Raw genomic sequence first — 14,608 nt, 5'->3', positions numbered from 1 at the left:
ACCAAGCTCTCTCAGCTATCTTGCAATCGTGTTTCAGAGTAGCCAGTTTGGGGGAAAACCAAGGCTTAGAGGGGGACTCTCTACTAAATTTAGACTTACAGGGGCCAGACGAAGACAACAGTGCGCAGGTAATCCAATTGTCAAACTGGACTATGTTATTTTCCAGGTCACCTGTGAGGGTGGGGCGGGAGGCTGCCAACGAGGCACCCAACGCCGTTGAGTCCAATCTCCCAAAGGCAGGGGGGCGATGGCAGTGAGCCAGAGGAAAAAGATTAGTCATGGCCCAAGAAAAGAAGATAGGAAAATGGTCGGACCATGCAACCGGCCTCGGTCTCTTCACCGATAGAGGGAAGTTAGCCCTAATGATGTCAAGGGTGTGACCTCCAAGATGAGTTGGAAACAGGACTCTTTGGGAGAGATTGGCCAAATGGAAAGCATCCAAAAGGATTGAGGAGTCAGGTGCCTCAGGGTGATCGAGGTGGATATTCACATCACCAAGAAACACATATTTGGAGAAGCGCAGAGCACGCTCAGCCAGAGCGTCCCCACAGGACTTGAGAAAGTCCTTAGCTGGTCCAGGTGGTCGATAGACCAGGGAACCCCCAAGTGTAAAATGGGCGGAGAATTGTATACTAAATATGATGCCCGTTGCTGACGTCATTCTTCCCATTGCCTTCTGTCTGCATGACTTCGGCCTGTCTGGATTTGGTGCCCACCAGGACAGCCTGGTTGCAGTCAGCAGGGATGGTGCCAGTCTCATGATCTATCTTAATGACTGCCGCAGAGATACCGTAAGTGGATTGGTGAAGAGCGGATCAGTACTCTTTCATGACGTGGAAAGCATGTGCCTTGGAGGTGCACCTCTTGTTTGTTTGCAGAAACCACTGCCTTGTTTACTGTACTCATGAACCTCGTGAATTTGCTGCTGACTTGGTATGTAAGTTGATAAGGCAATGTTAAAGGACAAAGGATGCAAGGTTTAGCTTTAGTGTCTGTGAATAATATGGGAGAACCTGTGCCTGTTTTTTTTTTGCTTTTTTGTTTACTCTGTTGGTCGCCAAAATCAACAATATTATATTACCGATTCTTCAGGTATGTTAACCAGCAGTTCGGCGTCCGGGACACAGGCATGTTTATCTGGGGTGATAAGGGCTTGGCACCCATTAAAGTGCTGCAATTGTCGAAACACAGCTTTTTTCAGGAGCCACATTCAGATGTTGGGTGGTGTGGGGTTAGCTTCTCTGCTCGTCTTGATATTGGACACATGAGGCATGACACTGCCTCACTTGAGAGACTTTGCAAGTACACACACTTGGCGAACCGCATTTAGCAGGATGCCTAGGGGCAAACCTGCTGGGTGGTGAAGCAGAGTGATCCCACATTTGTTTACTGCCTCCGTCCCACCTGGTATTAGATATCAGTATCACTGTCCCCTGATGGTGACAACTCAATAGCCTAGGGTAAAATGGTGTCTTAACAGAGCAATCCCTCCTCTGAAACAGACAACTACATGCATGGCCATGTTTATCTTCATTTTAAAGCCAGTAGGCTTACTTTATTGATTCTAATCAGACACCGTCACTCATTTATTCTGCCTCTAATAAGACATCTTCATATGCAATCAGACACAGTCAAATCAAAATCAAACTTTATTTCACCTTAAAAATACATAAAAGTGCATACCATTTAATTTCTTCAGTCTTTAAAATAGTTGAGTAGCCACGCAATTTCTAAAACAATAAAAAATATATATAAACCCAAATTTATTAACAATTAATTCCGATTCAAATATACAAACGTTCTATAAAACCTTCTTAAAAATCCTTTACAGTATGACGCACCCATATATCATTGACATTTGAAATAAATTCCGATATACACCCTTTTACATAAAAGGAGAGTGTGCTATATTGATGGGTTAGCTGGTGAGCCAAAGACAGCCATAAAAAGTAATCTGTACATTTATCCATGGGCTATAACTTAACTGTGTCTCACTAAGCTACCATTGTAGTGGCAGCCCTACTAGTCTTTACAGCAGCCTGTAACAAGCATTACAAATGCAATAGGTCTCGCCTTTTATTAAGTTAACGCCATTTGCTTAGCTATACAATACCATTAGCAAAGCAAATGGCTTTAACTTAATCAAAGGCAAGTCCTATTGCATTTTCAATGCTTGTTACTTTAGTGTGTCCTTTGTGTTTAGCCCTGATGTGATCGCAGGATGCCCTCTACCCGCTCCTCATGTTTTCCTCCTGTGCCACTCCAAGATCCTACACTGCTCATGCTTGCTTTCTCCATACCCTGCTCTCCTCATCCCCTTCCCTGCTTCACTTTGCTCCTCTCCTCTGCACAAGCTGTTAGCGGCTTGTGTGTGTTTTTGGTTAGTTGCTAAGAGGCAGCTGCCTAAGTTATGGTTCTTGCAAGTGCAGAGTATATTGCGCTGTCTGTGACTTTCTTCTTGAAAGTGCAGTGAGTGTAATGGAAAGAAATTAATTGCAATAATTCTGAGTGCTTGTTTCGGTTTCCCTTTAGTAGCACATATATGGATGTTTTTCCTTTGGTAAAGTTGTTGGCTTTTTTAAACACCTCTGAATCCTTAACAGAGCAAACTCAAGGAGATGATGGACGGAGCGCTGAAACTTTTCAGACACTCACCCACAGTCACAGATCTGGGCTGAATCCATCATTGTTCTTTAGCCTACTCTGCCACCCCAGTTCAGACCCAGCCATATGCAAATCAGTCTTGACCCTGTGCCTCATGGGAACAGCCCAGACCGAACTGCCAAGCCAGGTCCACCCTGGACCGGAAACAAGCTTCCGAGGACATGTTTTGGGCTAACAGCCCTCATTTGCCAGGCTATCTTGAATCCAGTGGCAAAGTGAGCAAGGGACCCATGTCTAGGCATACCCTGCCAACTGATGGATTCAACCCAGATCTGTGACTGGGGGTGAGTGTCTGAAAAGTCCATCATCTCTTTGGTATCGCTTTGTTCGCCCTGAGTTGGCAGGGTATGCCCAGACGTAGGTCCCTTGCTCACTTTGCCACTGGATTCAAGCTAGCCTGGCTGATGGAAGGCATTTGCTCTTTTTAGGGTTAGCTGCGAGGTTCTTACGGGTCTGATTAGGCATCATTTTCCTTGGAGCTCTGAAAGGAAATTCCTCTACTATCTAATAGTCATTCTCCAAGTGTGCCTTTATTTCTAAACATGAGGTCCTCAAAGCAAGCAGTGTTAGGCAGTTTGATAATAAAACTGGACCTTGAACACAACAGCCCTTAATCCTTTCTGTTGAGGATAAAAAGCCTCCAGAATTGAAAGCTACAGGTACGGGTAGATATATTATGAATTTTATCAGAGCTTTGCTTTTTACTATCCATGGATGCATATTTGTAATTTTAGTGAAATTATTCAGTACATGAACAGTACAGTAAATGTAAAGTTGTGCATCTGCAGCCATCTGTTGCTAACGAAGTGACTTTCAGGGTCCAAGGAAAATATTGATTTGTATCATTAGTTCTGAGCTTGTCTTTAATGATACATGTTTTATAGGGTGGCCAGGGTTAGCTAGAGGCAAATGTTCTCTTTTTAATTTTTATTTTGTTGCCACATGATTGAAATAATAACAACATTCTAACCATCACACCAGCCTGCCAAGGACAGACATATTATCTTTGCTTGTTTTGCTTTTGTGTCTTGGGACCACCAGGCTTTTCCTCGTAGTTCTAAATAAAGGGTGGACTAAGTTTATAATCAGTGCTCTGACAAATTGTTTAGTTTTTCTAAAGTTGACTTTCTTAAATAGAAATTAGCATTACTTGGAGCTTAGATAATGTTGTAAGTGAGTCGCAATGTAAGAATGTATTCTATAACGGGTCCCCGAACAGAAATAGCCACATAGTGTTTCTTTTAAGGGGTTGTTTAACACCTTCCTCGTTGTCTTTGCTTCAGGGACTGGCTTAGATGCCCTATAGGATAGGCCAAATGTCTCTTTATTTGGAATCCATTCTTGCGCTAGGTTTACCCCTTTTGAGAGTTACCAGTCAGCAGCTTTGTTTTTATCTTTGATATTTTTAATGTTGGTAAGCTTGTGTTTAATTTCTTGAATTTGTTGGAGTGATTGCAGTCTCTGCAAAATGTTAATGTTGTCTACCAAATCAGATTTAAACTCACCTTGTTTTCTAGGGAGAGCGAGGTCAGGAACAAACATAGATAAGTCACACAAAAGTTTACTGGCCTATTACTATTACATTTACTCTCGACAAATTAATTAGTTCTCACTTAACCTGAATAAGTCCATGAAACCATAACAATCATGAATACAGGGCGCTAGCTATCGAGTCTTGGTACAATTGGCTCACTTTACCACAATCCAGATGGAAATTACTCCCAAAGCAGATATAGCATACACTTAGTGGAGAAAGCAGGGCCATCATCTGAATGAAAGGTATGAACTGCTTTCATTACTACAAGGTACTATAAGTATTTTATGACTGCTCCAACAAGGGCAGTGTTGTGCTGCCACACCCATAGAAATCAAGAGCAAGAATTAACCCCACTGTGTAGTTATTCTACTTGGCTGTTGGCAGTGGGCCAAAATAGATTAGGAAATTACACCCACGGCATATTTATTTATTTATAAAGCACAAACTAATACCCAAAAGCTTCTAGATGCTGGAAATTGGATATTGTGATGGGAGTAGGTGCTGGACTTACTACAGAAGAGTAGTTTTTTTGGCAATCGTAAGTAAACATGGCCACCACTATCATTGCTGTGGCACTGTAGTGCTGATTACAGAATGTGCAGAATCTAACCCTTCGTAAGCTGCTCTGAATTTATCAAAGCTATCTTTTAATATTAGGTGTGTGCTTACTAACACTCCTGGTATGGTTTACATGGGCACTGTATCTTTGATAAAAGTATATGTATACCTGGAAAGGAAACAATCAGGGGGCTTTCGCCTTTTAATGTTGCCTCTGTTACAATCAATGTGTTTTGCGATCCAGTTACATTTGCAACTGTGCAGGTTTGATCCATGCTTTGCACTAAAGAGAGCTGCACTGTTCAATTTATCATGGATTCTGTCACTTTTGTGTCATTTTGCCTCTAAGGAGAGAACACCCAGTTTCATTGTCCAACCATTAAAATATGGTTTAGTCAGAAAGTTATGAATCTTGAAACAATACCTTTCTCTGCTTAATTGCCATCATGTGATAGAAGTGGGCTTGAGCCTTTTGTCTTTCACCCAGACCTAAACATTCTGCCCCAAGTACTAAAGACATAGCACTAACCTGTGATGTAAAATGAGAGAGCTAAAGACATACCCATCTATTTGCTAATTTGTCAGTCTGGAATTAGAAATCATAAGATCAATCTTGCCTTCCTTGCTTGACCAAATTGTATTACCCCAGGCAATTGTCTTCTTTCACTTTCGCTCCTTTTACTTCATTATCACACATATGAGAGCAACTTGAAAGTCATCAGTCCAGGATGAACACTGTACAAAACATCTTTGTTTAATTTACTAAATGATATTTTTTCCATGTATAATAAAAAACAAGGTCACATAGATGGTGCACAAGAGAACTGTCTAGACTTTTGATTTAATAATGGTATTGTTGTCAGGGTGGGGAAGGCATGAAGTTTGTTCTAAGATCATATTTGAGAACTATCACTTTTAATAAATGCAGTGATACGATCTGATGCATTTAAGTGAAGGCCCAGGCTATCGAGCACGAACAGACCTCTAGGAAGTCAGTCCTTATGTCACGTTGCCTCATTTGACAGACATTTACGCACATTAGACCCTCGTCTAGCAATGCAATGAATATTTGGTACTCACTACCAGTTCATATCAGACCCTCTCCCTCCCTGAAAGTGATGACATTAGAGTTCAAGAAGGGCTCTAAACGAAGTTCTTCATTTCATCTTTTTCTAAGGCTGACCCCTTGCTTATAATAATGAAGCACTTGTAGAGCGCCTGGCTACCCTCGGGCAGCCCAGCGCTAGGCTGGACTATTTTCCTCTTTTCTTCCCTTCTGCATTTTCTTTTCTCACTCCTTTCTTTTCTGCCCTCTGATTATGTTCTCATCCCAATATACACTTTCCAAGAGGTATGTTGTAAGCATGCTCAGAGTTTAGAGTTTCCAAAGTGCAGTGTCAGAAAGTGACCACTTTATGACATGCAGAGAGCAGCACATTATGCATTACTTTCCTTGCCTTATTCTTGCCTTGCCTTATTCTTACGCCAGCCGAGTTAAACGCAGTCACAAAAAGACTGCGTTTATAGAACCGGTTGGAGCCCTACTCGCTGCCCATTGGAAACAACATTTAAAAAAATCAATCGAGTAAAGAGCTTCAGTCACTGGAAACATCAGAGTGAAACAATAGCAAAATCTACTCTTGACAGTTCATGAGCATTGGTGATAGGAGCTGAGCAAAGAAGCAAACAGAAACACAACAGTGGTGGCATTATAACTCCAACTCACAGCTGCACTGAGATGATACTGTCTTTTATAAAATGGAGACTTTCTGACACTAAAAAGACATCGGACACACAGTGCACCATGGGCCTGATTTAGAGTTTGGCAGGCGGGTTACTAGGACACAAAACATGACAGATATCCCGTCCGTCTTATTACAAGTGCATGGTATCCTGTGGCAGTTGTAATAAAGTGAGCAGATGGGATATCTGTCACATCTGTGGAGTTACCTGTCTGAGAGGCAGGTGTAGAACCAGAGGAGTTGAAAAGGGAGTCAGAACTTGATATTGTGGACTGACGGCAAAATATCCCTTAGATCTCTGGTGGGAACGCCCTGAGAAGCAGAGTGATTTTAGGATGCTTTTGTCTCTGAAGCTCATTTTGTCAGACACCTGGGCCCTCACCTGGATCACCCCCTTGAGGAAGGCAGTCTCCAGATGTTGATTTTTATGAGGCTTTGCTGCTCTTAAGTGAATGGTCAAGTGGTAACGCCCACTCAACAAGCCCCCAATGAGAGGCCGCAGGAAGAGGATTCATTGAAAACCAATACCCTGCCCGGTGCAGAGAGAAGCAGACCCAGAAAGGAACATGCACCTGCCTGTGCACCTCTTCTGTTTGTCCCTCATAAGCACCTACCTGTGCACCTCATCTGTTTGTCCCTCATACGTACCTATCTGTGCACCTCCTCTGTAACTCACAAGAACCTACCTGTGCACCTCCTGTTTGTACCTCATATGCACCTACCTGTGCACCTCCTCTGTTTGTACCTCATACGCATCTACTTGTGCACCTCCTCTATTTGTACCTCAAAAGCATCTACCAGTGCACCTACACTGTACCTCACAAGAACCTGCCTTTGCACCTCCTGTATTTGTACCTCATAAACACTTGCCCGTGCACTTCTTCTGTTTGTACCCCACAGGCACCTACCTGTGTACACCTCCACTGCTTGTACCTCTCAGGTACATATGCACCTAGTTTGTCATCCCTGCACTGCTAACCACGGGCACCTGACTTTCAGGCCAGGACCTGTCTTCTGCTATTTGCATGCAGAACAACGCTCCACTGCTTTGGTAGAAAACTGTACAATGAGTTACCTTTGGTTTGTACTTCCTGAAGATTTAGTTTTGTTATATACTTGTTTTATACTTCCTGAAGAGTTACCATTGTTATACACTTCCTTAAACTGAAGAAACAGCAGCACATCCTGATCCATCTTCTTCCATAATCTGTTCTTGTTCAAATAAAATCTTGATCATATGCATCTACCTAAACTTGAGCTTGTAGCAAGTGGGTGCTCCTTGAGTGCATTTTCTTCACTGAGTTACTTTGTGAACCCTGACAAATCACCTCCTTTTCTGAAGTCATAGGATGTGTTGTGCTAAACAGAACCTCTAGTTAAATATCTGTGTATGGGGGAATATCCCTTACTAAGTTTCAAAGATGGTAAAGACAAGATATCTTTTACTACCATTTAAACATTGTATATTCACATTCCAGTACATTTGCATGTAGTAATTATACATCTCTTTACACCCAACAGAAAACAAGCCTTGAATACTTGAAATGAATATGGATAATGAAGACATTACTGTACATTGCAAGAACAATGAAAAACTGGGCTCCAGTATTCAGGAAAACATCAGCACAGTCATAGACAGACGAACCCGAACCTTAACTGACAGATCTCAGAAGAAGCAGTTAAGGGCAATTCAGTGAATGTACAAGTCTGAGCTGTGTGCCTCCACATCACAAGACCAAGAAAAGAACTCTTGAAAATTTAGGCAACACCACTGATAAACCTCATATTGTATATAAAAGTATCCAGTACAAGCTTTGATCATGGGATCGGTATGATGTGCTTACAGCAGTGCTTTGCTTCGTAAAATGACTACCACTATTCAGTCTTTTATGTATCTTGTAAACTATTTCTGGCCAAACCACAGGAAGCAGAAAAAAGAACAACGTAGTGGAGCCGCATAACTGAAGTTTAAATGGAAGTCGAGTTCTGCTAAATAAAATCAAAACTTCTGTCCCAATTTGCACCAACCAAAAGGAAGATGAATCTTTATCCCCAGCTGTACAAAACCACTAGCCACACAAAGAAGTATTACACACATTATGAGTGTAACAGGTATTAGGTGCCCTTTGCACTTTATTGTTAAATCGGAAACTAAATGTGCAAAATAGCACCCACATTTAGGGAGTGTGAGAATAACACAATTGCTTTAACAGACATGTTGACCCTTCAGGAAACACCGTTATGTGATGTAGACAAATATATACCCAATCCAGAGACACTAACCAAGAATAAAGAATCAGACACATGCTTCGAGAGCTTTAGTTTGTCATCACTACTAAAGCGCCCTCAGCAAACGCACACAGGAGAAAAACAATTCAATTGCACTGAATGTATGAAGAGCTGTAATCAGTTATCTGACCTCCAAAGACATCAACGAACACACACAGGGGAAAAACCATACCATTGCAATGAATGTAGAAAGAGCTTTAGTCAGTTAGCAAACTTCTTAGTACATCAACGAACACACACAGGGGAAAAACCATACCATTGCAATGAATGTGCAAAGTGCTTTAGTCACCTATCAAACCTCCAAAGACATCAACAAACACACACAGGGGAAAAACCATATCATTGCAATGAATGTATGAAGAGCTTTAGTCAGTTATCACACCTCCAAGGGCATCAGCGAGCACACACAGGTGAAAAGCCATACCATTGCAATGAATGTGTGAAGAGCTTCAGTCAGTCATCACATCTCCAAAGACATCTGCGAACACACACTGGGGAAACACCATACCAATGCAATAAATGTGGATGTAGTTTTAGACCTTCCTTAACATTAAGGAATCGTCAGCAAACACACACAGGGGAAAAGCCTTCTGAGTGCAGTGAGTGTGTTAAGAGCATTAGTCGGTTATCATGTTTACAAACAGATCAGCGACACACTAGGGTAAAACCATTCAAGTGCAGTGAATGTGGAAAGAGCTTCAGTCAGTCATCAGTCCTACACAGACATCAGCGAACTCACACAGGGGAAAAACCATACTATTGCAGTGAATGTGGAAAGAGCTTTTGTCAATCGTCAGTCCTACTCAGACATCAGCGAACACACACAGGGGAAAAACCATACCTTTGTAACGAGTGTGGAAAGAGCTTTAGTCAATTATCAGATCTACAGTGCCATCAGCTAACACACACTGGGGAAAAACCTTACCATTGCATTGAATGTGGGAAGAGCTTCAGTCAGTCATCAGTCCTACACAGACATCAGCGAACTCACACAGGGGAAAAAGCCATTCAAGTGCAATGAATGTGTTTTCAGTCAATTATTTATTCTGCAAAGTCATCAGCGAACACGCACGGAAAAAAGCTTACCATTGCATTGAGTATAAAAGATCTTTCAGTGACTCCTCAAACCTAAGGAAGAATCAGAGAACTCCCACGGTAAAAGCCACACAAGTGCACTGAATGTATGAAAGTCTTTAGTCGATTATCAGATCTGCACAGCCATAAGCAATGTTCACCTTCATTGAACAATTGAAATAATCCTAGAGATGTAGAGAATTTGGCAAGAATGTAAGGCCAATAATAGTGACCCAACTGTGGATACACACAGGAGCAAACAAGTGCAGTTATTGAGAGGTGAACGAATTACAGCAAATTATAACATTACAATTAAGTGGGACATTCCAGAACCAGATAATAAAAAGTAGATGATAGAAGACCCGACTTGCAGGAATGAAGAAAAACATAGATATTTATGGAATTATGAAAGTATCTATTCTTCTCTACTTGTAAGGAAAACCATGAAATACTAGGAAGCATATTAGAAGATTAGCATAAGGTGGACTAAAAAAAAGAATTATAGTTGGTTTTTATTGAGTGAAACAGTGTTCCTAAAAAGTGCAAGAAAAAACCATGCAAGCATATCTGATCATACTTCTGGTAAAAACAACACTATGAACAATGCTTGGACTAACAAGGATCTTTTCAGCTACATTTCGGGATTAGTGATAAAACCTGTAAATTCATAAACCCAAAACACATTCACTCCCATGGAACGCTTAACCAAAAAGGCATGCGCAGTCCCTCATAGCGAGCAGTGAAAGTATCCAAGTCATCCAATCAGACGGATGGTAAAGAGGATCTATTCCAGGGGAGTGACAAGAACAAGACGAGCCAACACAAGCTGACACACAACATGCAAATTAGGCATGCTACTAACAACATCTGTCAAAAAATATCCTAGGATAAAATCTAAATATGAGCATAGTTGTTGATCTCTACACCAAATAATACAAACAACCATTTATTGCATGCCATTCACTCATTTGTCTCTTTTGTTAAAAGTGCTGTTACTACCAAATGTAATGTTACTTATTTTACCAAACATAGCTCAGTATGTCTGACACAGCCTTTCTGCCATCTATTGCTGGTTTTATGCCAGCTTGAATTTCTATAAAACCTACCTTGGAGAAGCAGAAGGTGGGAATAATACTATTATTCTCTACATTCTAAAATAAGAAATCACTTTAGGGGTTAAGCAGCCACTTCAGTGAATTTCACATAATAAAGAAAGCACTCGTGTTATCTTTTAAAATGTATGATGACTATAAAAGATATGTGAAAACAGTCATTCTCCGTAGACTGTGTGCTCTTTTATAATGTCATCACTGGCAGACGTTCATAGACATGTGACATTTTTAAGAAAGAGTTTTGTTGCAATAGTAGAGGTTTAAGGAGATAGACAGATGCTGATAACCTCACATGTAACAAATACAAATTGAATAGGATGTAGGTGCCATTTGTATTTGAATTACACAACCTGATCAAGAGGGAAAATGTCTGCAATTAGCTATTCAGGACGCAGAGGCCGGAGAAATCCAGGGCAACCCCAATGATGCAGGCTTAGACAAGGCATATCATCGAAACAGCATGTTCGATAGTTTGTACCGTACTGGAGAGCATACTGTGTAGATGTATTTTAACATCACTTTTTATTTTATTTTTAATACCATTTCACACATTTATATTAGGCATATTCACAGTTTGCTTATAATTATTTGTTGCAGTTATATTATCAAGGCTTTAGTTCTTGATTAGATATTAATTGTGTTGCATAAGCACCATCTTGCTTGGGGTCCAGTATAGTGCAGCCTGCTATAAGCAGCCACGTCTCTTCGCGACATCTCACCATCTGGAATTTGAACGTAAGATCGGCGGTCAAGCATTATCAGGATATTGCTGATCTTATGGACATTGACCCCCCTGACATCTTTTGTCTGACAGAGACATGGCTGCAGGATACCGATTCTACTGTATTGAATTTGGCGCTCCCCGCGGAGTATTCCATCTTCACGCTCAACCGCTCTTCGAGAGGGGGTGGAGTCGCTCTTGCAGTTAAAACTTGTTATCCTTGCGCCTGGAAAGTGCAGAACATCACGGGATGCGAGAGTGCCCTGTTCAAGGTTGCAGTTACATCGCATTTTACCATGTCAGGATTGCTGATTTATCGCCCACCTGGTAGTTCCGTGGCATTTAGGGAGGCTCTTCCTGAGGCAGTTAGTTCACTAGCAGTAGGGTCTGCCAATTTTTCTATCATTGGAGACTTGAATCTCCATTTTGACACTCTGTGTCTTTCTTCAGTGGGAGGGATGGTGGCGGATCTCGAGGCCCTTCAACTGTTCCAGCTGGTCTCGGACCCCACTCATAAGGGTGGCCACATTTTGGACCCCTTTTTTTCCAACTTAGAGGGGGTTACAGTGGCCCCTCCTCTCCCCCTGACCTGGTCAGACCACTCGCTCGTGACTATCTACTGTCCTCTTATAGAAGCCCCACTTAAGGCGCCACTGTGAGCTATGCCCAGACGGCGTTGGAGCAAACTTAAGGCGGAAGATCTCCATCGCCTTCTCACTGATGATCCTCTGGGTGCAGTGGAGAACGTGGAATCTGGTTATGACCATTTTTGCGGATGGATAACCAGAGCCCTCGACTCCCTTATCCCGATGGTTTCCAGTAAGTGTGGCCTTCGCGCCCCCAGCCCCTGGTATGATGGCAATTTGAGGGCTTTAAAAAGTGTCTGTAGACGTGCAGAGAGAGACTGGAGGAAGAGGTATGACAGCAGCAAAAAAACCCTGTATATGGCTGCGGTTAAGTTCTATCACCGCGCGGTTTGTAGAACCCGGGCGGCATATTACGCTCTGGAGTTTCGCAGCAGCGGGAACCCCGTTAAAACCATCTTTAAGGCCCTTAAAGACCTTGTGGCTAGGAAGCCTGCCGGCAATTCCATCAGCTCCAATACCCATTGTGAAGCGCTGGCGGCTTTCTTCCTGGAGAAGGTCCAGACCATCTATAGGGCCTTCCCCACCACTGCGCAAACCAGTACGGGGCCACCCATCCTGCAGGATCAAGTGGTGCTAGACTCTCTCCCCTGTCTCTCTTTGGAGTCCTACACGGCATTGGCTCTTCGAGTCAAGTCTGGGTCGCCGGTTGACCCGCTCAAGCCACCAATGTTCAGAGACCAGACTTTGGCTCGCCCGGTCTGCGACTTAATCAACATGTCGCTATCATCTGGCCAGGTGCCTTTGAAATGGAAGCATGCGGTAGTGATGCCCATTTTGAAAAAACCATCTCTCGACCCCTTAAAATCAGAGAACTACCGCCCGATTTCGCTTCTCCCGTGGCCAGCCAAACTCGCGGAGGTGCATGTTAACACCGCCCTCACTGATCATCTGTCGCGTGCCAATATTCTGGATGACACCCAGAATGGTTTTCGGGCTGGCCATAGTACGGAGACAGCATTGTTATTTATGGTCGAGCAACTACGGGCAGTTCTGGATGCAGGTCAAACGGCGGCGCTTGTTTTGTTAGACCTAAGCGCCGCCTTTGACACGGTCTCCCATGAAATTCTCCTGCAGCGTCTTGAGGAGATAGGGGTGACCGGCACTGCACACCAGTGGTTTCGTTCGTTTCTCAGGGATCGTTCATTCTGTGTGGCGTCCCCGCCCTATCAGTCCAAATGTCATCCTCTGTCTCTTGGGGTTCCGCAGGGTTCCTCGCTGAGTCCCACGTTGTTTAACATCTACGTGAGGCCGCTGGCTGAGGTGGTGAAGCTCTGTGGTATGACCATGGTGTCATACGCAGATGATACCCAGCTAGCGGTCACGATCAGCGGGGACTCTGGGGTGGATGCCCCAAGATTCAGAGAAGGACTCAGGGCGGTGGCTGGTTGGATGACGTCCAACTGTCTCCAACTTAACGCCAAAAAAACGGAGGTGATGGTCTTTGGGAAGCGGACGGACCTATGGGGAGATACCTGGTGGCCTCCTGAGCTGGGTCCCACCCCCACTCTGGTTGCGGAGATTAAAAATCTTGGTGTCTGGCTGGACCCTTCCCTCAACTTTGTTGGTCACACCAAAAGGACGGCGGCGTGCTGCTTTGGCATCCTGCGCAATCTGCGACCTGCTCTTAAATATTTTGATGCCGCAACCCGTCAACTTGTGGTACAAGCAACGGTTTTGGCTCGGCTGGACTATGCCAGCTCCCTTTTTATAGGGTTAAACCAGGACGAGCTAACCCGACTTCAAAGAGTGCAGAACGCAGCGGCTAGAGCAATCGTAGGTCTTCCTAGGTTTTGCTCGGCCGGTCCCACCTTGCGAGCCTTGCATTGGTTACCCGTTAGGCAGCGGATCCATTTTAAAGTATTGTGCATATCTTTTAAGATTTTGAAGGGCCTACCGCCTCCCTTACTGTGCCAACTTTTGTGTCCTTACATCCCGGGCCGCACTCTGCGTTCGTTGGACCAAGAACTAGCGGCAGCCCCTCGGTTCAAACTCAGTCGGGCGGGGGGTCGCTCTTTTAGGGTGCGGGCAGCCGCGCTTTGGAACGCTCTCCCCTTGAAACTCCGGACCCTTGGCGATTTGCTTTCCTTTCGCAAGGCCGTTAAAACCCTTCTGTTTTCTGAGTTATGTTAAAATCCATACCCCCATTTTTAAATAATATTTTCTGTTCTCTGTTGTGTTGGGTTCGCCACCTTGTCGGTGCGCCGGGACGCTCCTTCGCTGGAGCAGCCGTGCGCAATACAATACAAATAGCCCTAACATGAAGA

The 14,608-nt window shown here is 43.4% G+C and overlaps 1 pseudogene across 1 annotated transcript in view; it reads left to right on the top strand.

Moving 5' to 3' along the window:
- LOC144752259 (uncharacterized) overlaps window positions 1-11,798 on the top strand; it is a 133,803-nt pseudogene extending 122,005 nt beyond the window's left edge. The window contains exons 5-6 of the transcript XR_013594077.1: window positions 3,655-3,676; window positions 8,929-11,798. The product of XR_013594077.1 is annotated as an uncharacterized LOC144752259 (transcript). The remainder of the gene's footprint in view (window positions 1-3,654; window positions 3,677-8,928) is intronic.
- Window positions 11,799-14,608: the final 2,810 nt, after the last annotated feature.

This window comes from Lissotriton helveticus, chromosome 1_1, assembly GCF_964261635.1.
Source record: "Lissotriton helveticus chromosome 1_1, aLisHel1.1, whole genome shotgun sequence".
NCBI classification, from domain to species: Eukaryota; Metazoa; Chordata; class Amphibia; order Caudata; family Salamandridae; genus Lissotriton; species Lissotriton helveticus.
Note: the sequence above shows the minus strand (reverse complement) of the source record. Positions and strands in the feature narration are given on the sequence as shown.